Source organism: Phoca vitulina, unplaced genomic scaffold (genome assembly GCF_004348235.1).
Source record: "Phoca vitulina isolate PV1807 unplaced genomic scaffold, GSC_HSeal_1.0 scaffold54, whole genome shotgun sequence".
NCBI lineage: Eukaryota > Metazoa > Chordata > Mammalia > Carnivora > Phocidae > Phoca > Phoca vitulina.
In genome coordinates, this window is record NW_022589757.1 from 7,186,294 (window position 1) to 7,209,210 (window position 22,917).

General features: G+C 37.4%; 1 protein-coding gene across 3 annotated transcripts in view; it reads left to right on the plus strand.

Annotated features, from left to right (window-relative positions):
- The window catches only part of POU2F1 (POU class 2 homeobox 1), a 178,157-nt gene that overhangs the window by 11,362 nt on the left and 143,878 nt on the right, over positions 1–22,917 (plus strand). The window contains exon 2 of one of the 3 annotated variants that reach the window (XM_032389453.1): positions 11,148–11,173. The exons of the other annotated variants lie outside the window; for them this stretch is intronic. The gene's annotated coding sequence lies outside the window, so the exon portion shown is untranslated. The remainder of the gene's footprint in view (positions 1–11,147; positions 11,174–22,917) is intronic. 3 annotated transcript variants of the gene reach the window in all.

A 22,917-nucleotide genomic window follows, 5' to 3' on the forward strand; every position in this document is an offset into this window, starting at 1 on the left:
GAAATAGAATAGTGAGTAAGATGGATACAGTTTTTGCCTTCAAAGTTTATAATCTGTTGGGCAAGTCATACATTAAATAACACTGTTCCTACATAACTGAGTAAAATACGGGAAATCCAGAGTACTCTGAGTAAGATACGGCCAGAAGCGTAAGATACCTTATGGAACACCTAATCTGGACAAGAGGATTTGGGAAAGGTTCCCCAAGGAAGTGATGTTTACACTGAGACCTGAAGGATGAATGAAAGTTAATCAGTCCAAGGCCAAGTAGGAAGTAGGATTGCAAATGTTCCAAGCAAAGGGCACAGTATATACATTACTCTTGAAACTAGTGAAAACACAGCACTTTCAAGGAACTCAAGTTTGGTCTGTCTAGGAAAAGTAAGATTTAGCTGAAGAGCTGAAGATTATTTTATTATAAGGCTATTTTTATATGATCTTTGTCCTTTTTAATGGCCAAATACACTTCATACCCTCCACCAAGTGTATTAATTTCCAGTGACAATAATAACATTTACTGAGTCTGTGCCAGTTAAAAAATGCTTTATATGCATTTTTGCATTTATCTTCACCATGACCCATGAGGTGTGTGCGGTTGTCATCCTCATCTTTCACGTGAGGAAACTGTGGTTTAAGGAGGGTGAGTGGCGCATCTAGGTCTCTGACCTGTTTTGATTGTGGCAGTAGGCAATTAAGAGAATTATCATGCTCTTAACCAGTAAATTCTGTTTCGAGTCACTTGGATGATGAAGTATGTAGCAACTGTTTATCCTTAGTGCACTTACACGGTTTCCAAGCCCAAATTGTATGGTCTAGAGCCAATTGTATATTCATCTCTATCTTGCTATTTGGAGAGATGGACAACTGATTACTGCATCTATTGTTAACTTAGCTTTCAGGTATCTCCAGATGTTGATTATTAAAAATATTCTGCAGGGCGCCTGGCTGGCTCAGTCAGTTAAGCATCCAGCTCTGTGCTCAGTGCAGAGTCTGCTTGTCCCTCTCTCTCTACTCCTCCCCCTGCTCTCTCTCTCTTTTTCTCTAAAATAATAAATAAAATCTTTAAAAAATATTTTGAAACTGTACAGACTGCTGAATCCAGTAATCCATAAATCCTGAACAATTTGGATTTCTGTTAAGAATTTAAAACTGAAGCTATTTGCAGATGTTAACATTCAGATAATTTTTATTTGGGGAATTGTTTATTTTATATTTTTTCATGACCCAGTTTGCTACTTAGGAAATTAGGACTTACACTGTTGCATATTATTTTGATTAACATGTCTTTAAAATATTTTACAGAGAGGGAGGCAAACCATAAGAAACTCTTGACTTTAGAGAACAAACTGAGGGTTGCTGGAGGGGAGGTGGTTGGTGGGGATGGGCTAAATGGGTGATGGGCATAAAGGAGGGCACTTGTTATAATGAGCACTGGGTGTTATATGTAAGTGATGGATCACTAAATTCTACTCCTGAAACTAATATTACACTATATATTAACTAACTTGAATTTAAATAAAATCTTGGAAGAAAATATAAATAAAATATTTTAATGTTTAATGAGTTGTGACTTAAAATTGATGTACAGGGAAATACCATGCATTTGTTTACCATTCCCTTTACCCCTTACCAAGCTGTTACTAAACCAGGGGTGTAGCTTTCAGTTGAGGAAACATGGCCATTGATCATTGTTTCTGATAAGTTAGTCATTTAATAGTATTGGTGTTCTCAATCATATATACCCTGTTTAGTCTTGCCCAGTGTCACCCTGTTTAGTTGTTATGCTGTTTGTATCTGAAATATTTTTCTTTACACTGCCTTGCTGAGAGCCACTCTCCCCCACCCCCACTCCCCTGGTGCTTTCTCATGCAGTCAGCCAAGAATGCTGTTTAGGGAGACTAATATATATACACTTATATACCGATCAGTTAGAAAGGAATTGGTGAAAATCCTTTGATGTCATGATAGACATTGTAAACATCACTATAGCCTGGGAAGACAAATTAATAATTTAACGAGTATTGCTGTAAGAAATCATGTTGTGAATTCAGGGACTTAGACTACAGTGTCAGAGCCATTGCCAGCTCATGATGCTGGAATCTTGTCTTATCAGTAACGTAATGCTGTAAGGACCAGTATGATGTTGGTTCAATTATTGAGCCCCTTTCTGGAATGTGCTCGTGAGTATGTGCAGACACATGCCCACTAGTGCATAGTGCATCACCCCCGATGTGCCTGACCCCTCGTGTCTGTGCACATAATTTTAAAAAGGAATCATAGTGTACATCTGTTACGTAACCTCCCCCCCTCCTCTTTTCTTAAATTTTTGCAAGGCTCCCTATTTAGGATTTGTTCAGGTCAGTAAAATAAACTTTTTTTTTTTTTTTTTGCTAGGTGTAACCTTTGGGAAATTTCAAGGCTAACTTTCTTTCTTCACTTTTTTTTTTTTTTAAGATGTCTCAACTTTATTTAGTTGAATAACTTCTAGGGGCATAAATAACAAATGACAAATTAATTGTTGAATTATGACTCAGGGTGACCATAGCTGATCAAGGGTGATTCTTAGGTTAAACAGAGAGGCCCAGTGAAGTCAGCAGAGGGGCAATTTTTACCTTGTCTTATAAAACTAGAAAATACGGACATGGCTTCAGGTTTCAGTTCTTCAAAACTAACATAACCTGCCTTTTTTTTTTTTTTTTTAAAGATTTTATTTATTCATTTGAGAGAGAAAGAGTGCGGGGGAGGGGAGAGGAAGAGAGAGAAGCAGACTCCCCACTGAGTAGGGAGCCCTGACATGTGGGGCTTCATCCCAGGATCCTGAGATCACGATCTGAGCCTAAATCAAATCAAAAGTCAGACGGTCAACTGACTGAGCCACCCAGGCGCCCCATAACCTGCCTTTTTTATCTAACAGTTGTTCATGATTATTCTTCCACATCTCCCCTCATCCTTTTCAATGTTTACAAGGTATTTTATTGTATAGGTGGACCAACTAATTTACGGACCAACTAATTTACTTGATCCTTTTGATATGTTAGATTTTTTTCCCCCATAGTTATAAGCATCCATCTATATGTGTGTGTGTGTTTTTAAGATTTTATCCAACACGGTGCTCAAACTCACAACCCCAAGATCGACGTGCATGCTCCACCCACTGAGCCAGCCAGGCGTCCCTATAATATTTTATTTTTTTTAAATAAATTCTTAGTAATAAGAATTGTAGGATAAAAAAATTATGGCTTTAAAAATTTTAGCTATGTTGTCATTGTGTATTTTTACCCACAGTATATATTTTATCTGCAGCATTTAATAGTACCAGTTTCCCCACAAGGTCTTTTAAATTTTTGTTATGTTGATAGATGAAAAATATTAACATATTTTCATTTTCATATTTTTACTGTAAGTTGGGCATCTCTTTAAATTTTTTTCTTTTTCTGTATATTTTTCAAATGTAAAACAGTGATTTTTTTCTTGCTGTATTGTACTGGTTCCAGCCTTTCAGAATACTTGTGGTTTTCCTGAAAATTTATAATTTAAATATTCTCTTTCCATGAGTACCTCCCCGTTCTTCCATCTAATTAATTCTTACCCGTCTTTTGAGAAGTAGTTTAGGGATGAGAGAAGAGATTGGGTCACCTGCTGGGACCTCTTCAACTTCCCTACTCCCTTCCCCATTTCCCCAGACTTTCAAAGTCCGAGTCAGAGTTAGAGACCTTTTCTCTGTTTCTATACATCCTATTCAGCCATCTATGGTAGCACTTTTAATTACTGGTGAACTTGTTTCTCTTTTCCAGAATAGCCTAAGCTCTGTGAGGTTAAGGACTGCATTTTGTCCCTGACATTTAACTCATGCTTCCTATGTATTTGGTGCCTAACAAGGATGTGTTTGTTTTCTCCTTTTACAGAATTAATTTTACATCTGTTACACCAAACAGCATTTTAAACACTGACCTATATAAACTCCCTAATAAGATAAAGCAAAGACAAAAGCATCATCTTAGAAACAACACCATCACTTAACAGTCTTCAAGCGTTATTGCAGTTTAACTTTCATAATTTTGACAACGTAGACAACTAGTTTTAACAAAGAACACTTAAGCAGATATGACTGCTTTATTAGGTAAGAATTTTACCGACGTTACCTATATTACGGTGGAGCTGATCTTCCCCAGGCTGTACGGTGCGGGGAAAGCTGTGGCCCTTTCCGCTGCTCTTGGCCCGCACGTGTCAGCCCTGGCATCTCCCAGTGCTGGGGGACTGGTTTGGTGATGCACGGGGGTGGGGGGAGGGCAGGATTTCTTCTGAGAGCTTTACGGCGTGGACCAGTGAGGATAACCTCTGAGATTTTGTATGTGGAATCCTCCCCAACCCTGTAAGACCTGGGGACTCTCAGAGCCGCGTAGCGGGGTCCAGCTCGCTCCTGGGCAACCCCGAAGGCTTCGAGCAGACGGGCTGGTTTACACTGCGGTGGCCAGGCCTGCCGTGGGTGGCGCCTTAGGAACTGGGCGTCTGCGGCCGCGGTGCCCCGGAACTGCCCGTGCGACCTGGCCTGGCCGGGTGGGCGGGGCCGGGAGTGCGGAGCGGCGGGCCGCCTGACCCCCCCCACCCCCGGTCCGCAGAGCCGAACCTCCTGTGCGCTTGGGAGCGCCCATCTTGGCTTCGCTTCAGCGGATGGCCGCTGCCAGCCGGGGAGGGTCGACAAGTGTTGATGGAGTGGTGTTTTGATTTTCACATTTTCTTCTATTAGTGTACTTCTAGTGGAAGAGGAGAATGAACTTGTATCCTTAGGAGAGCCTGGGGTTATCACAAAATGAAAAAATGCCATGGCCCATGTAATCTAAAATTAGTAATTATGAATTCTTTATTCTCTTTCGTAACGCACTGGTGTTTGTTTTATATATCAAATATTTAAAATTATACAACTTTGAGTAAAATTTACTTTCCAAGGAGATCTAGCATGTTTATCCTGTGCCTTCGACTACTCTCTCAGTGAACCTTGCTATATTGATCTCCCGCCATGAGAAGCACATAGGGAAGTGAAAAGAGCTCTGTCTCTGGAACTGGACAGATCTGGGTTGGAATCTTGGCTTTGCCATTTACTGGCTGTGGGCCAATGGGCTAGTTATTTAGCGTCTTTGTAGTATTCTACAGAATAATTTATTTCGTTTAACAAGTTTATGCATAGCATATATTTTCTGAATGCTTACCGTTTGCAAGGCACTCTTCTGAGTTTGTGTTGGTAATGGCCATAGTGCTTGCCTTTATGGAGTATCCCATGTGCCAAGGTTCTCTTCTCTGTGGCTGTTACACATTTGCTCTCTTTCCCTCTGTGGCTGTTACACATTTGCTCTCTTTCCCTGGGTCTTTCCCTAGCTAATTTCCCTTCCACTTAGCAGAACTTCAGTGACAGCCAAGTCTTACTAATCTGGAACCAGCTTGTATGCAGACTAACCATTTGTTTAAAGGAAATAGTGCATTTTTGAAAGAATAAAAAATGATCGGCAGAAACATCTACATATTCTAAGTGATCTCTCATTGACTCCTGTATGGTAATCAATAAATGCTAGCTGTATTTATCATCTTGGTAGTCAGATCCTTTTTCTAGCCATCTATTAGCTGTTCAGTCAGAGAGAGGGGACAGTTTGTAGTCTGGGTAGGAACTGGTCAGCTCTGGCACTGTGATCTTGGAGAGCAGAATCATAAACTTAACTTTGGTTAAGTTTACAGTCATTTTTTAATTTGTCTCATTTCATTTGTCTAATTTATATAAATAAGTAAATTATTTGGGATATTCCCTCATTTTTTCTCTGTACCCCTTCTTAATTTCCCTTCCCTCTTTCCCCAGTTAATTGAGAGTTGGCTGGATTTTATTTTTTCAATCCATACATCCTATTCTCCAAATCCTTCCTCTCCCTTGACTTCTCATGTGACTCTTTTTTCCTGACCCCTTAAATTTAAAAAGACAGTTGTTCTTATGATGCATTAATGCAGACTCTCCATTTGTTTCATTTTGTCCCCTCCCTGCAAATTTAAGGTGTTTTTTAAAGATTCATAAACTAGCAAGAAATGCAAAATAAAGATGTAAAATAAAATCAAAGGCCTAATATAAAAATCTAATATTTGCTTTCAGTGGAGCATAAATATTTCTCTAAACTTCATATTAGATGGTGCAAAAAAAAAACCTAGTCCATTTATGCCCGTAACATTTAAAAGCAAACACACTTTTGTTTTAAGAAAAGCACAGTTCCTTGACACTAAGATTAGAAGGAAATTTCTCCTCTGAGGCCCTATAAACAGGACCCCATGTTGTGGAATGATCAGTGGCCTCATTGTAGCAAATTTCGTAATGCCCCTCTATAGGCCAAACATAACCAGAGGACCTCAAATAAACGCATTTATGTGGTGGAGAGGTGAGGATGATTCAAAACAGAGTCTCAGCTAAAAGAGGAAGAGATTTTGGAATAATTAGAAGGGTAGAGGTAGTGTGTATCCTTTAGTCAATCTTCTATAAATATTCCTTCTCTGAACTTTATGTTGAGGAGGGAAGTGTATCTGTATTCACATTAGTACAGGAGTATTGGCAGTAAGAAGTTTTTTCATAATAAATATTGGGCTGCACTGGGTTTGAAATTCTGTTTGTTCGTACTTATTATTGAAGGTGGAGAGAGAGAGAAGGCGGTCTTGTTCGGGAAGACTAGTCGGCTACTCAGGTGGCCCCTCAAAGGGTGTTACCGCATTGGCAGGCTCATTGGCAGGCCTCCTTCTAACCAAATACAGGATCAGACAAATAGAAACAATGCTTGCTGGTGTTAACCTATCAAGAGAAATATACTTGCATGGTGGACTAGAATTGTTGGCCATTCAACAGTATGTAATCTTGCTTTAGGAGAAGCCAAATTATAATCAGAAGAGTTGCTTAATGACTCTTCCTTGGTGAAGGCCAAGGAAATTAATTAATTATGCTAATAGTCAGGACATACCTTTTCTGCTGGCTAAGGTGTATTTTGCCCTGAACAGTGCTGAGCACATCCTGAAAATTTTTCTTTTCTAGGCTTCCTTTTCCTTTTGTCAATCCAGGCACTGTCCTCTAAAAACATTGTTTGCCACTGACAGAGAAAACTTGGTTAAATAGTCAACTTAAAAGGTGTTATAAATAAGGGAAAAGGTTGATATTTGATATTTGGATTACGTGTTCAACTCCTCATGTTGTCCTTGTTTGCCAAGCTGTTAAGGCATAGTTAGCTCTCAGTTCTAATAAATATGTTTATGTTGGATAGTTTTTACTGCTTTGCCAGAGTAAAAGAACATAGCTAAAAGTGCTGCCCATAGGCAGCAGTTTAGGGGGTAATTTTAATGCATAGACAGGTGTACACATGCCTAATAAACTGCTCTGGTGGCTTAATGGTCGTATTTTGGCATTGTAGCCAAATTTGATACTCCCATCCCACCTTTCCCTTTTACTTTCATTCTAGCAGGTGCTGGGAATGCTAGAAGCAGAATACATAGCTGCTTGAACAACAATATGCTTTGAAAAGTGATCACTTTAATGCAGACATGGAAGTTTCCTGTCAGCATTAAACCAGAGTTTAGGAGCCTGGAATGATTGAAATTGACATTAGGTAGAGGGACAGGGTGGTATTAGGGCAGTTGGCCGTCTGTTTGAAAAAAGAATTTGTATGTCAGGGTCATTCCTTATGCCATACACAAAAATGAGTTCTGGAGAGATTAAAGATTTAAATGTTTAAAGAAAAACTCAGAAAAGTACTAGGACAAACGTAGGGATAATTTTAATTTAGTTTTGGGAATGGAAAGCCTTTTTTTTTTTTTTAAGATCATTTATTTATTTATTTGACAGAGACACAGCAAGAGGGAACACAAGCAGGGGGAGAGGGAGAGGGAGAAGCAGGCTTCCCGCAGAGCGGGGAGCCCGATGTGGGGCTTGATCCCAGGACCCTGGAATCATGACCTGAGCTGAAGGCAGACGCTTAACGACTGAGCCACCCAGGCGCCCCATGGAAAGCCTTTTTGACGTGACACACAACTCATAAAAGATTTGATAGATTTAACTGTGTAAAATATGTAAGGTTCTACCTGCCAAAAGAATCCACAGATATAAATAAGGTATGTAATGTGTGGAGAAAATATTAGTAGCTTATATGATAGAGTTAATTTTTTTTTTTTTAAAGATTTTATTTATTTATTTGACAGAGACACAGCGAGAGAGGGAACACAAGCAGGGGGAGTAGGAGAGGGAGAAGCAGGCTTCCCGCGGAGCAGGGAGCCCAATACCGGGAGCCCAATGCAGGGCTTGATTCCAGGACCCTGAGATCACAACCTGACCCGAAGGCAGACGCTTAACGACTGAGCCACCCAGGCGCCCCTAGAGTTAATTTTTTCTTAATGTATTAAATACTCTTAGACATCCAAAATAAATGACAAATATCTCAAGAGAAAAATGGTCAAAATATGAATAGCCAGTTCACTTAGGAGTATAAATGTTTCAATCCTGATTCTCAGCTGCAAAGACAGAACCTTCTTCAAGTCAGAAAGAAAAAAATGAAAGGATGAAGAAATTGGAAGATGTGTGCTTTGGGTGGGGTAATGGGGAAATTAACATATTAGGGGAAAGAATAGAGTTGAAATGAATTCTGGCAATTATTTAGAGGTAATTTATGAGTGTTTTATATACTTGGTAACTTTATTGCTTTAAAGGAGGAGAAAAATATTTAAAATCAGGCAGTAGTTAAGTAGTGAAGGGATTCCTGCCATTTCTGACTTAATATATGGGACAACAGATAAGTGACTTGGGTTTATGCCTTGCCTGAGCTTGTGCAGTAATTGTTAATTTGTACCAAGAAAAGTGTCTCACAGATAATTGAAAGTCATCTGTTGTTTTAACTCACTTTTTCTTGTGCTGCTGCATAGAAATATTTAATAAATGCTTCCAGTGTCCTGATGAAGGTACTGTTTTTGTGGTGGTTTGAAGCCCTACCTGAGTTTTTCAACATTATGTTTATGGGAATTTCCATTCTGATTCAGAACTCAACTCTGGTACTTTTGAGTTAGGGGACTCCTTGTTTTGTAATGAAATTGTCACCCAGGAGATAGGAGTTAACTGGCAGTCCTCCTTCTCTCCTCTTTCTCATTGGCCAGTATAAAGCAATAACCTTAGCACAGCATCTCTTCTGTTATGACCTACTTGTCTTCTCCAGGCATGACTCCAAATGGTCTACAGAATCTTTTTTCTAGTGCCAGGTGGAATAACTCCTCTAAAGAGGAGTCAGAAATCTCCTTGCTTCTAGGTACTGCTGGGTTGTAAACATAGTGATATCAGCAAAGTTAATTGAGCAGATGCAGTGATGCTGTTATAAGAATTTTAAAGCAAAATTTGCTATAAGTAGATAAGTTAACAGCAAGTTTTGTTGCTTGAGCTAAAAAATTAATTAACAATCTCAATTGGCGGTATTAGCTTAAGATGGAATGGTTCTGTGTTATGTAAAATAATTTATCAGGTTTGTTTTTAGCTCATGTGCCAGTCACTGTTTTTGTTTTTTGCCTCATTTAATCCTCACCTCAGCACTACAATGTACTTAATGTTATCTGTGTTTTATAGATGTGGAAACTGAAGCACAGGGAAGTTATGTAATTTTCCAGTGTTAATGAGGAATTGATGAACTTAAAATAATTTAAGAGTATTGCTTCCAGTTTCCAGCTAACTTTAGTTGACTTCCTTATTTGATTGGTTAAGGAAGATATTAACAGCAGAAAATCTGGTAACTGTCAATTGCTTTTTTCAAAGATTTGGAAATGAAGTTATCTGTTGAGTGTTTTTTAGGAATAATTACGCATTTAAGCGCTGCTTACTCCTTTGCACTTGTATAAAGTATTGTGGACATTAATTGTGGATGAAGTAAGAAGCACCAGCTTTAATACTTTTTGTTTGGGGCATTGAGGTATCAATTCTGAGTTGTTCAGCCTATCTAGTGACAGTCAAAGTAAATGCCATGAATGTAACTTTCAGTACTACGAACAGTGATAGAAGAGAAACAGTAGGACATGGACATCTTTAAAAAGTATGTGTGTGCCAAGCTTTATGGTCTGGACCTCTTGGAAGAGCTGTTTGCCCTTGATAATTCTGAAAGACTGTTAAAACTGGTATTTGAAAAACAATGAAAAGCTCATGTTGTAAGAACCCAAATCACAGAACTTTCTTACACTGGTGACGTGTCGAAACAGTAAATGCTTGAGTCTATCTCACAAGATGGTCTGAGCTATAGAATTGACTAGATTTTGTCCTGAGATAGATGAGAAAAACAAATGGATGCTTTTTTTCCATAGCTTAACTTTTACTTATGTACCCTTTATGTAAAATTAATCCAAATCAGGAACCATAACTTAACTGATTTATGTGGACCCAACCTTTCATATTTGGAATTGTTACTTGTTTTTATTAGCAGAGTAACAAAAAATGAAAAACCTTCATGAGTTTGTAGTAATTGTTTTGCTGTGAATTGAAACTTTGGATATAGTAATATATTTATGATATCTGCTTTTGATAGGATAAATATATCTCTACATGAATAATCAATTAAGAAATTGGTCTGTCAGTCATACTTATTAATGTGCAAACATAATCTCTCTTTCTCTTTCTCTCTCGTTCCTTAGTATCCCAAAATGAATTCTTTCTTTATTTGTGTTGAATTTTGAGGAATTGTCTCTGAGTTGAGAAAGGATCTGTTATTCTTTAGTGCTTCTATATAACTTACGTTTGCCTGCTGCTGCTTTCATCTCTCCTTTATTTTTTAACTTGGGGCATTATTGCATGGTAATTAAGAATACTAGCCCAGGAATCTGACAAATTGATGTTTGAATATCTGACCAGTAACTTTCTTCCTTCAGCAAATATTCCAATGCTTACTGATGGAGCCACTATTTTAGGCACTTAAAAAAAAAAAGAAAGAAAGAAAGAAACTAGGCTCTGAGAATTTACCTGTAAAAATCCTTCCTTACATAGCTATGTTTAGTATTAAATGTGGTAATAATGTACATAAATTGCTGAGCACATTGCCTGGAAATTGGAATCCAAAAATTTTTCCTACCCCAGAACTTGTAAATTTATATAAGCTCTTTCTTCTTATTATTTTCAGATCTTTTGATGACTTGGAACCTCATGGTAAAAACGCAAGTGTAAACAAGTGCTGTAATTTTTAATGTGTCATACAAAGTTACAAACATACAAAGCAAATGATTATCCATATTTAAAAAGGATCCTTTGATTTTAAAATGTTGTCAATAGATAAGCAGTAAACTGTGGAAGACAAAGTTTTCTGATATCAAATAAAACAACAAAGTCAACACCATGTTTAGTGTTATATAACTTTTATTCTTTGCAAAGTAGATTTTAGTTTTCATTTTATTTTTTTAAAAGATTTATTCCAGGGCGCCTGGAGAGAAAAGAAAAATGTTAAGAAAATCATAAGGAAGAGAAAACACATTTACAGTACTGTACAGATATTTATTGAGAAAAAATCCGCATATAGGTGGGCCGGGCCAGGACAGGAGTGAGGGGCCTGGCTGGGGAATGGCCATGTTCTGCAGCCTGGTGGCCTTGGCTCAGCAGGGGCAGCTGCAGGGTGGCCTGAGGCAACAGCAGCTACTGACCTCCAGAGTGGGATACTGCACCTTGCAGGGATCCTAATATTACATATTTATTACATAGCTGTTTTCCAGTGGCATCTTTAAGGAAATGACACAAATATAACAGGAAGAATAGCAAATGTTATAAAAGCCAAAACATCTCTGAAATTTATCATAGCTGCTGTGAGAACACAAAGCACAATTTTGTCCTAGTCATTGAACCTTCATGTCATTAGTAGGAGGAAAGAATGCAGGTACTTAGGGTACTTGATTGACAGATGGAAAAATAGCATCTAACATTTGCATTATCCTGTAGGACCTGAGAAGCCAGAATGCTTGGTTTCTTGTCCAAATTTTGGAAAGTTTCCACTACCCATTTTGCCACTGTTACTTCTGTGGTCTTAATCTCTATGGGCAAAAATTTCCTTATCTGGTAAATGGGGCCATGATGAAGAAGGTTCTATCTATCTTCAAAATGTCTTAAGATGCCCTGCATTGGGGTAGAAAGAAAATGAATGACCAAAGCTATGATAAATCTTGCCATTTAAAAAAGAATAGATATGAAAAATCTTGTTCAGACTAAATGATTGATATACACAATTTTATAATAAAATCTTATCGCAGTTTTTAGAAATTATTTGGGTCATATAATGGATTTTAGCCATATTGGAATTTGTCTGAAACATTTTAGCAACCATTTAAAAAATTATTACCCAGAATTCCTTCTCTTTGAGAATTGAGTTCAAGAGTTGCATGGTCTTCTGACTGATGGAGCCAGCTAGAAACCCCTGGAAAGATACTTTAAAATGTTTCTGGGGGCGGGGGAGGGGGGGCACCTGGCTGGCTCAGTGGGTAGAACATATGACTCTTGGTCTGGAGATTGTAAATTTGAGCCCCACAATGGGTGTAGAGATTACTTAAAAATAAAATCTTTAAAAAAAATGTTTCAGAATATGAAATATAGTTAGATTTTTGGTTCAGGAAGGCCCTCCAATGACACTACTAATGTACCTCAGTTATAGCAAAGGACAGAACTTTGTATGTTCTTCTCTGGCTTATTACCAAGTTCATATATCCTTTCTAGAGTATATGCAAGAAATAGATCCGTTTTTTGCAAATATATAAAATAAATAAAAACAGTTGAGAAATTGTAGATAAGCTTGTCTCAATTTGATCAAGCCTTCAATTCTAGAGATTTGCCAAGATGGAGGATTAGAAGCAGAAATTGCAGATAGCAGTATAGTAATAACTCAGGAAATGACTATAGTACTAAATTTTGTGTACCAAAATTATATTTAGTGAATTATTTTACTTTCTTGTATTTTTTTTAAAGATTTACTTATTTATTTTAGAGAGAGTGCAAGCGAGGGGAGGGGCAGAGGGAGAGGGAGAGAAGCAGCCTCCCTGCTGAGCAGGGAACCTGATGTGGTGCTCAATATCATGACCTGACCCGAAATCAGGAGTCAGTTGCTTAATCGACTGAGCCACCCAGGCGCCCCTACTTTCTTGTATTTTTTAAATTTAAGGTAAATACAGTTGCAGCAAATGAGCCCTTCTATCAGATTTGCTGTTGCTGAGAATGTTGTCCTTAAATCACTTTGTATCCTTTTTATGAAGACCCATCTAAGAAGTATCTTTTAGATCCTAAATGTCTGAAAAAAGTTTTGCTTTTCTTGAGGAATAGAATGCTGTTGTACCCTGACCCCCACCCTCCCCAGGCAAAGTTCAGGACATGGAACAATTTTTTCTTTGCTTTAGCTGGTAGGATTCTTAGTGCCAAATTATGCCATTAGTTTAATAACTACATATTTACATTCTAATTTTATGCTTGTTTTAATCTTCGATTTTTAAAAAATTTCCTTCTTTCTGTGTTTTATACTTTTTTCTTAAAAAATCTTTTTGAATGAGGTTGTTCTTAAAATATTTTTTAATTTTTATTTTATTTTTAATTTTTTTAAGAGGGGAGGAGGGGCAGAGGGAGAGAGAATCTTAAGCAGGCTCTAAGTCAGGGCTCGATCTCACAACCCTGAGCATGACCTGAGCCGAGATGAAGAATCAGACATTTAACTGACTGATCCATCCAGGCACCCCTGTTCTTATATTATTTTTAATAAACAGAAAAAATTCTCAGCCTCACAAATAATCAACAAAATTGTAATTATAGCAACATTGAGAAATATTTTAAATGAAATTATAAAAAATGAAAGTAATGAATTTCAGTACTGATTGACTCAGATGCAGTGAATTGGGCGCTTTCATATACTTGGTGGAATGAAAATCTATACAGCCTTTTTATAAAGCCAGAACATCCATATATTTTGATCCAGTAATTTAACTTCTTGAATATATCCTAAAGAAATTCCCTAAATTTGGGGTAAGCTTTATGCACAAAAATGTTTATATACCCTTTATTTAAAAAAGTTAAAATTGAGAAACCACCCAAATGGAAATGTTAAGTAAATTATTATTTATCTATCTATTTGATGGAAGGAGTAATAGCATTTTTAAAAACCATCAAAACAAAACAGTAATGCCAGCTAACATTAATTAGGCATCTTACTGTGTGCCAGGACTATGCTAAGCACTTTCTCTTTTCATCTTCACAGCAACCTTATGAGGATAGGTAGTGTTATTACTACTCTGTTTCATAGACAAGGAAACAGGCTTGGGGAGCTGGGGTAACTTGTTCTGGGATCACCCAGCCAGTAGGTGGTAGAGCCTTGAGTCTGATTTCTGTAGCTGCACTAGGAGCCACTTGCCATGGTACCTTTCTAATGAGAGGAGTTGTTGGGGAAGCAAAGCCTAAAATTTATTTAATGAAGAGGAAATAGAAGATAATATCTATAATTTTTAGATCTGGAAGGGATTTGAAGTCCCTAAGACTCTCCTCCCTCATGTAGAGAGGAGTTAAGTTACTTTGACCCAAGGTCTTATAGTTAAAAGAAGAATCCAGATTTTAGATTTCCAAATAAAATGTGTTTGCTTTTATATAGTGACTTGTTAAAATATTGAAATTTATTGATTTTCTGTATCTCCTAGCACTATGTGAAAGACAAGAAGACCCTATTTTTTATTTCCCTTTTGCTTTTATGTTGATAGTTCCTTCTGTCAGAGTTTTTCTGTTTCTCATGGGCTAATAAAAATGAGGTGTTGCTACTTAAAAAAAAAAAAATGATGTGAGGGGCGCTTGGGTTGCTCAGTCATTAAGCGTCTGCCTTCAGCTCAGGTCATGGTCCCGGGGTCCTGGGATCGAGCCCCGCATCGGGCTCCCTGCTCTGCAGGAAGCCTGCTTCTCCCTCTCCCACTCCCCCTGCTTGTGTTCCCTCTCTCGCTGTGTCTCTCTCTGTCAAATAAATAAAATCTTTAAAAAAAATTAAAAATAAAAACAATTTAAAAAATGCATTTATAACTTTAGTTCCCATTAAAAACATAAGTTAGTTGGGGTGCCTGGGTGGCTCAGTTGGTTAAGTGTCCAACAAACTCTTGGTCTCAGGGTCATGAGTTCAAGCCCTACACTGGGCTCCAAGCTGGGCATGGAGCCTACTTATAGACAACAACAAACCATAAGTAAGTTGATAACTGTGAACAAATGGTGCTTTAAATTTAATGCTAAATGTAACTTTGTGAGTAAACCAGGTTATATATACATTATTCAATTTTTATATCTCCAAATTTTAAAATGAATTTGGATTTATAAAGGACCTTTATAATACAGTGCATAAATTTTAATCTTTACCTAAATTTCGTTTTCTCTTCCCAACTTTTCCCTCTTTCAGATCTCTTTCTCTTTCCCTCTTTTTGTTTATTGTTTCAAGTTTTCTGAAAATATTACATCCCCAATTGAATTTCAGTTTTGAGCTATATAGTACTTATGAGGCTTCTATTTTCTTAGTAGCTGGGAACATGGGATTTTGTAAGTTCTCTTTTTTCCTACCCCTAATATGATGATCTAGGATACATACTCTACTGTACAGTTAACTTGTGGGTAGGAATTCTGTTGTTGGTCAGTAATGTAAGTATAATAAATCTTTATGACTTATTGGACAAGAAAAGGAAAAATAGCTTGGCTTTGATACATGTTATTGAAAAGATGTGCTTAAAAAGTTAGCTTAAACAAAAAGTGCAGGTACAATAATTACAGCACACAGTCAAACCATTCATATTTTGAATGTTGTTTAAATTTTTCTGCCTTTAGGGGTTTTTTTGAGGTTTATGCAGAGAGAGAACAATGGACACTGGTCAGTTTCTGATCACCAGTGAGGGTGAAGTATCAATTTCTGGTAATAGAATGCACTATGGTTTATGAAAAGTCGTGTGGTTGGAAGTTGTATATTTTGCTTTCCAAAGTATATAACAGTTTTACTTCTTTTAAACCATTATCAGATTTATTTCGGAAAGACTTAGTTGTTTGAGTAATATATGTGTAAGTTGTTTGAGTATTGTGCTTGTATATTCTGAATTTAGAAATACTGCAGAAATTTGTGTGTGGTAATTCTTTGGAGTGCAGTGCTCTTTAAGGACTTGGGGTAGTTATATTTTCTTAACTTAAGAGTTTAACTGTAGCACATTTTATAAATGATAGACATTAAGTTAGTAGATGAACTTGTTTGCTCTCTTGCATAAAACAATCCTCTAAGACTAGAATAGCTGATTTATTCATTTATTTTAATGAATTTATTTATTTTAATTCATTGTTATCCATCGAGTACAATGTTATACTGATTTACATACATCACTTATTCTTAAACCCCCTGAACTTTAATCAGAAAAGACAGCTCCCATCCTGGAAGAACTCACAGTTCAGTTTGGAGGAGGGGGAAGACAAATGTATCAATGAAAATTATAATACCCTGATAGATACTGTGAGAAAGTAAACCCAGTGTGCTCTGGACAAATAGAAGAGAGTCACTTAACCCAGTTATTTAGCAAGGAGGAGGGAGAGGAAGAGCCAGGGGAGATGTGTCAAAGAAGACCCAGAAGGCTAATAGAAATTAGGTTGGGGATATGGGGGTCAGGGAAGTCCACTACATTCTCTGTAGTGCACTGAGCACAAGAATATCTAAATAGCATTTTAAGTTTTTAGCCAGAAGAATAGCTAACATTCCTGCTTATTATGCGCCAGTCACCATTCCAAGTATGTTCTGTGTATTAACTCGTTTCATTTTCACACCACCCTGTTACATAGGTATTATAATTATCCCCATTTTACAGATGAGGAAACTGAGGCACAGAAAGATGCAATGACTTGTCTAGGAAATAACATGGCTAGGAAGTTGAAGAGCTGGAAATCAAACCCAGGCTGTCTGATTTCAGAGTTTGGGCTTTTACTATACAAGAAGTTAAACTATGGGTTGCATTGGAGATAAACCCCTTTTAATTAACTTGTATTTCTGAAGCAGATATATTATTTTCGTAAAACATGAAGCAATGGATCCTATCCATTTCTTTCTGCTTCTGGAGGAATGTTGGACATCTTTATCTTCTCCTTGCCTCCAAACTTGCCCCAGTTACCAGCCCTCTTAAACCTCAGCGTGATCCAACTTCTTTTCGGCTCCCTTGCATACCAGCCTTTTCCTTCTTTTCTTTCCTTTTCTCCAAGCTTCTTTGAATATAATGTAAACTCATAAACTCCCTTCATCTGCTATACGCCTTTAATTCCTTCCTCCACCCATTGAAATCTGGGTTCTAAAGAGAGATTCATGAGGACACTTACTGGATTGTGGAGGACCAGCCTGTAGGGCTGTGCCTTCTATTTTTAATTTTGCTAATAGTGCTTGGAAGCCCAAAGTGCATGAGTGGAGAAGGCAGTCAGATGGAATCTGCCAGGACTGGGAGCTTTGTTGGAATGTACAGCAGAAGGACAAGGAAGCAAGGGAGTAGAAAATATTGACAAGAAAGTCATTAATGGACCTTGTGGTCTCCATGGAATTGAGATGGAAGTGAAGAAAGGAGCAAATTAATGGTCTCTGGGAACGTGGAGGGCAGGAGGTCTGCCTAACTGACTTGTTGAGTTGGAGAATAGTAGGTCTTTAATGGGATTGAGGGAGTGACAGATCCAGGAGGAGTGGGGTTGCATTGAGAGAGTTTAAGGTGTTAGAGGAAGAAGAGTTCTGGGTGGTGATGGGGTTCAAGATCTGGCCATAGGTGTGAGTGACAGGATACTGATCCCCTAGGGTGTGGAGGGGCCTTGTGTGTGCAGTGAGCACTGTGATGAGCCATGAAAGAATGAATGCAGAATTTCCAAAAATGCTCTTTATTATCTCTGCCCCTTGCTAGCTGTTAGATGGTAGATACTCATTTTATTAATGGGGATGTGTTTACTTTTGTAATTGACATTTTATTTTTGTTTGCATAGAATAATGCAAAGGCTTCAGTGACAAGGAACATTATTTGTATGATCAGATTGTTGTGCCTTCTTTTTGGTATATTTCCTAGCATAACTACTCATGTTAGCAGTGTTTTGACCTTATCTGTCATTCTGGGCATCTGTTCTGGCATTTTTTTCCCAAAAATCAAAGAAGAGAAAAGGATATGAGATGAAGATGTGGATGGACACTCATCTTTAGTTCAGAGTGTTTGAATTATGCTGATAGGTTTGGGGAATGTTCACCTGGATCAGGTAGAAAGAAAGCAGTAATCACGGCTTGGGAAATATTGTTGTTTTCTTTTTGTTGTTCTTGTATGTAGGTTCTTATCAGAATTTGAATTATGGTGTTTAAATTTTAGTAAAAATGGAAAATGATGCCCAATAGTACTTTTATTTTTGAGGATGTCACCACAGGAACATCAGGAAAAAATGTAATCTTATGTTTGAGAGAATTAGTTTATTGTTAGTCTCCTCCTGAAAGGATAGTACTTTGGGACTAAACATTGATGTACATAAGCAACAAAGGTACTAGTACAGTCTGTTGGTTTTCTATGAGCTTTGGGCATAACTGTACCTTTAGTAGATTCTGGAAGCCCCCACCCCTTTTTTTATTTAAGTCAACAGAGTGCATCAAACCGACTCTAAAAAATGGTTTCTAGTAATCTCAAACAGAGGAACTCTTAAGTGCCTGGAATATATTACATACTTCAATTTTCTGGTGTACTAGAGCATTATTTTAAAAATATATCTTAATAACACCCTGTCTACTTTTATTGTAAGTTATTTTATTTCTTCAAATTTTGTTACCTTTCCTACTTAGGTTTAGATTAGATTAAAAATGAATACGCAGACTTTATTTTGCTAGGATTCTATAAAAATAAATTACTGTGTTATTTTAGTAGTTTCAGAATTGTGTTCCTCAGGAGATCAGTAAAGATTTAACCAACAACAGTTTCAGATAATAGTGAGATTGATGTGTGTGTGTGAAACAGAGAGAGGTATTATGAGAAAATCTCATGAGCAGACTATGAAGTTTTTAGCTTTAAAACTAATCTTGAATTCATTTGTACCTCAGAAAATTAGAGACAATGTTTATCAATATTTTCCTGAGTATGGAGAGAAACAGAATTTAGAGAGGGAGTTTTAATTAATGCTAGTGGGAAATTTTAATTTTGATTTTCTTTCATGTTCTCTCCATATCAGGTACTAGGAAAATAGCATTTTTCCATTAAAAGGTCATACTTAGAAATTCTCCTGGTTTGACAGCCTGAGCTTGTTGTTCTGACTATAGGGTGTTTCCTGCTTGACATAATAGGCTTTGAAAAGTGAGTGAAGACATCATACCATTTTTTGTCATCACTGAATATATGGTGTGACAAGCTTCATGATGTATAATGTAAAATACTTTTCTGTATTTTGTCATTAAGAGACAAGTATGAGAAAATAGATATGACCTAAGATAATATTAAACTTTTCCTGTTTCTTCTTGATGCATTGATTATTTAAGTCAAAATGTATTTCTTTTCTAAGGGTTGGCAGTTTTCTCCATGTTTTTAAATGTGCTTTCTTATCTTTTTATGTCATAACAAGATCCCTCTAGATGCTTCTACAAATAAAGGCCATCCTATTTGCTATTAGGATTATCTGAACAGACCTCTGGAGAGACTATATTTAGAACCAGTAGTTCAGGTTTCATGTGTTATGTCTTTGCAAATGAGGAGAAGCACAGATGTTTGCAGTTTCTTTGTAGAATATACCTACAAAACAGCAGTCCCCACGAGTTCCTCCCTGAAAGACTTGAGGAATTCAAGTGTGCTTTTCCAAAGTGCTATCCAAACTTAATTCCTGTGTAGTTTTCCATATTGAAGAAGCCCATGCAGGAATTGCTAATACGAAATTTTGTAGTGGGACCTAAGATCCCCAAATCTGTTTTCAGTGTTAATTTTTTCTCACCATGAAGGGGAACTAGCCCCATAATAAACTCCATTGTTGATAATTTGAGAGCACAAACCAGGTAATTATCTGTATTCTGTATAATTGTGTAGTAATGAAGTTACAGCTTTTATTAGTTTGGTTTTTACTTTTTTTGCAAACTCCAAACGCAAGAATGTTCATAACTGAGCCACAAGTGGCCAAATGAATAGTATTTCTGGCCAATAGAAAAGGTTAAAAAAAATCCAGAGTGTAACTGCATTTGATAGTTTCCTTGCTCGCAGCAGCGTCATGTTAACACGGATGACTAGTTTATAGTTTTCATTCTGATGTGTGTTGACGCTAGGAAAAAAAAAAAAAAAAAAACACATATCCCTCTAGGATGGCATTTCTTTTTTTTTTTTTTTTTAGGATGGCATTTCTAATATTTCTTATGCCAAAGACTGCTGCCTGGCATTTTGCCAGGAGCTTGGGGTATTGACTGATTTATGTATATATTTAATTCAAATTTACATGATCTAATTGGGCCTTCGGGTTTTTAAAAAATGGCCTTGTTTTATTGCAGTACAGTTTTCATTACAATGCATATTTTTAAATGGACTGGCCCAAAGAGCCTGTTATGATGAGTTTGCTAATGAAATATGTCTGAAACTTGGACAAACTTGATCATCAAGGGACAAGTTCACTTATGAGGCCAAGAGTTTCACTTCAAAAGGGAGCCTATAGTACTTACTTTTAATGGTTTGAATTATGCTTTTATCTTTCATCAGCCCAAGAGTTTGTATTTGAGGGTCAGAGACAAAACTTTTAGCCTCTGAGAATTTACTCTCTGTACAACAAGGTGTCATTTTTTTCCCCACTAACATGTTTCATCCTTTCTTTTTCTTTTTTTTTTTAAGATTTTATTTATTTATTTGAGACAGAGAATGAGAGAGAGAGAGAGAGCACAAGAGGGGGGACCAGGAGAGGGAGAAGCAGACTCCCCGCTGAGCAGGGAGCCCGATGCAGGACTCGATCCCGGGACTCCAGGATCATGACCTGAGCCGAAGGCAGTCGCTTGTAACCAACTGAGCCACCCAGGCGCCCTCATCCTTTATTTTTCTAGGTTCTTTTTACCCCAGAGTGAAACTTGGAACTATATTAAGGATTTTTTTAAAAGATTTTATCTATTTATTTTAGAGAGAGAGAGAGCATGCGGGCGTGAGCGAGTGTGAGCAGGGGGAGCAGGAGAGGGGCAAGCAGACTCTGCACTGAGAGCGGAGCCGGATGTGGGCCTTAATCCTGAGATCATGACCTGAGCCAAAATCAAGAGTCTGATGCTTAACCGACTGAGCCACCTAGGCGCCCCTATATTAAGGATTTTTTATTTTAATGAAATACATTTCCTCTTAGATTTTTTTTTTTCTTTTTAACTTGGTGCTAGGTTTGTTTGTCTCAATGTTTCCGGAAAAGAATAGAAAATACTGGCTGAAGGAAATTTTAATGTCTTTGCTGTTATTATTTCATTTTTTCCTATTTGCTCCCTGCTTTTATGATGCAACTAGAAAAAAAAAATAAGGCAACTTTTTTTTTTCAAGAGGAGAACTTTGGATAATCCACCTCAAACCAGGAAAATGCCTTAGTGTTCTTTAAAAACATTTTATAAGATAAGAATATTAATCTAACTTAAAGGTTATAATGGAATACAGATAAAATAGTAGTCTCCATTCTCTTTAATGAAACTTTGAGCACCACTGCTAATGTTTTTTAGCTGCAGTGTACCTGAGTCTCAGCTCCCTGAGGGCAGCCACTGCGCCTCTTGTTCTCCTTACTAATATACCCTAAACTAGTGTTTGGCCCTGAAAGTAGGCAGAAGATATTTTTTATTTTTTTTATTTTTTATTTTTTAAAGATTTTATTTATTTATTTGAGAGAGAGAGAGTGAGAGAGAGCACATGAGAGGGGGGAGGGTCAGAGGGAGAAGCAGACTCCCTGCCGAGCAGGGAGCCCGATGCGGGACTCGATCCCGGGACTCCAGGATCATGACCTGAGCCGAAGGCAGTCGCTTAACCAACTGAGCCACCCAGGCGCCCAGAAGAAGATATTTTTTAAATGGGATTTGACATAGGGGGTAATTCTGTTTCTTTGGGTATTGCCTAATTGTAATTCATAGTAGAGCTGTGTTCCACATGTATCTTGATTCTTGCTGCATAGAAAGCTAATGCAGAAGACAGTATTAATTTTATTCATCGTTAAAAAGCAGCAAGTACTCCTAATCATAGAGGACCTTGAAGCTAAAGTCAGAAACATTGGTCCTTGGTTTCAGCAACTGAGCATACAGGATAACGTTCTGTTCTTGATTATCAGAGAAGAAGGTGGTTCAGGTAATTTCTTCATCTCTCTCTTTCCCCATCCCCCTCACCCAGTGTATAAAAATTTTTATTTAGTTGGAATGCCTGAAAATGGTATGTTATGGTAATTTTCTTCCATTGGGTGATTTTTGGTAACTGTAATTCACAGCAGTGTGTAAGACTTACATTCTATAACATTCCATAACATTTATTGTTTCCCTACTGCCGGGAACAATTTGAAGAACTGGATATATTTAATAGGAAGTGTTTTCCTCAGTAGATTATCATGTGTAAGTGGTTTTTGCCTGGAGAGATGGGGCACGTAACATTAACTGCCTTGAAGCTTTTTCATATTATACAAGCCTGGGCCCTAATTCTGGTTTGGTATGTTTAGTGTGGTGTAGATTCAGACATCTGTGTTTTAGAGCTTTTCAGATGATCCTAAGGCATGTTTGCTTTTGAGAACTATATTTACCTGCAAATAGGTGAGTGCAATAAGTTGTTATAGGTGCTGTATTGGGTATAGTGAGGGCACAAAGAAAGAAGTCCTAGCAGGTACCTCAGGAAAGGTTTCAAAAAAGTAGAAACACCTGAGCTGAATCTTGTTCTCCCAGGTGTTTTAGAGTAGGGGGAACCCCTTGAATCCACAGA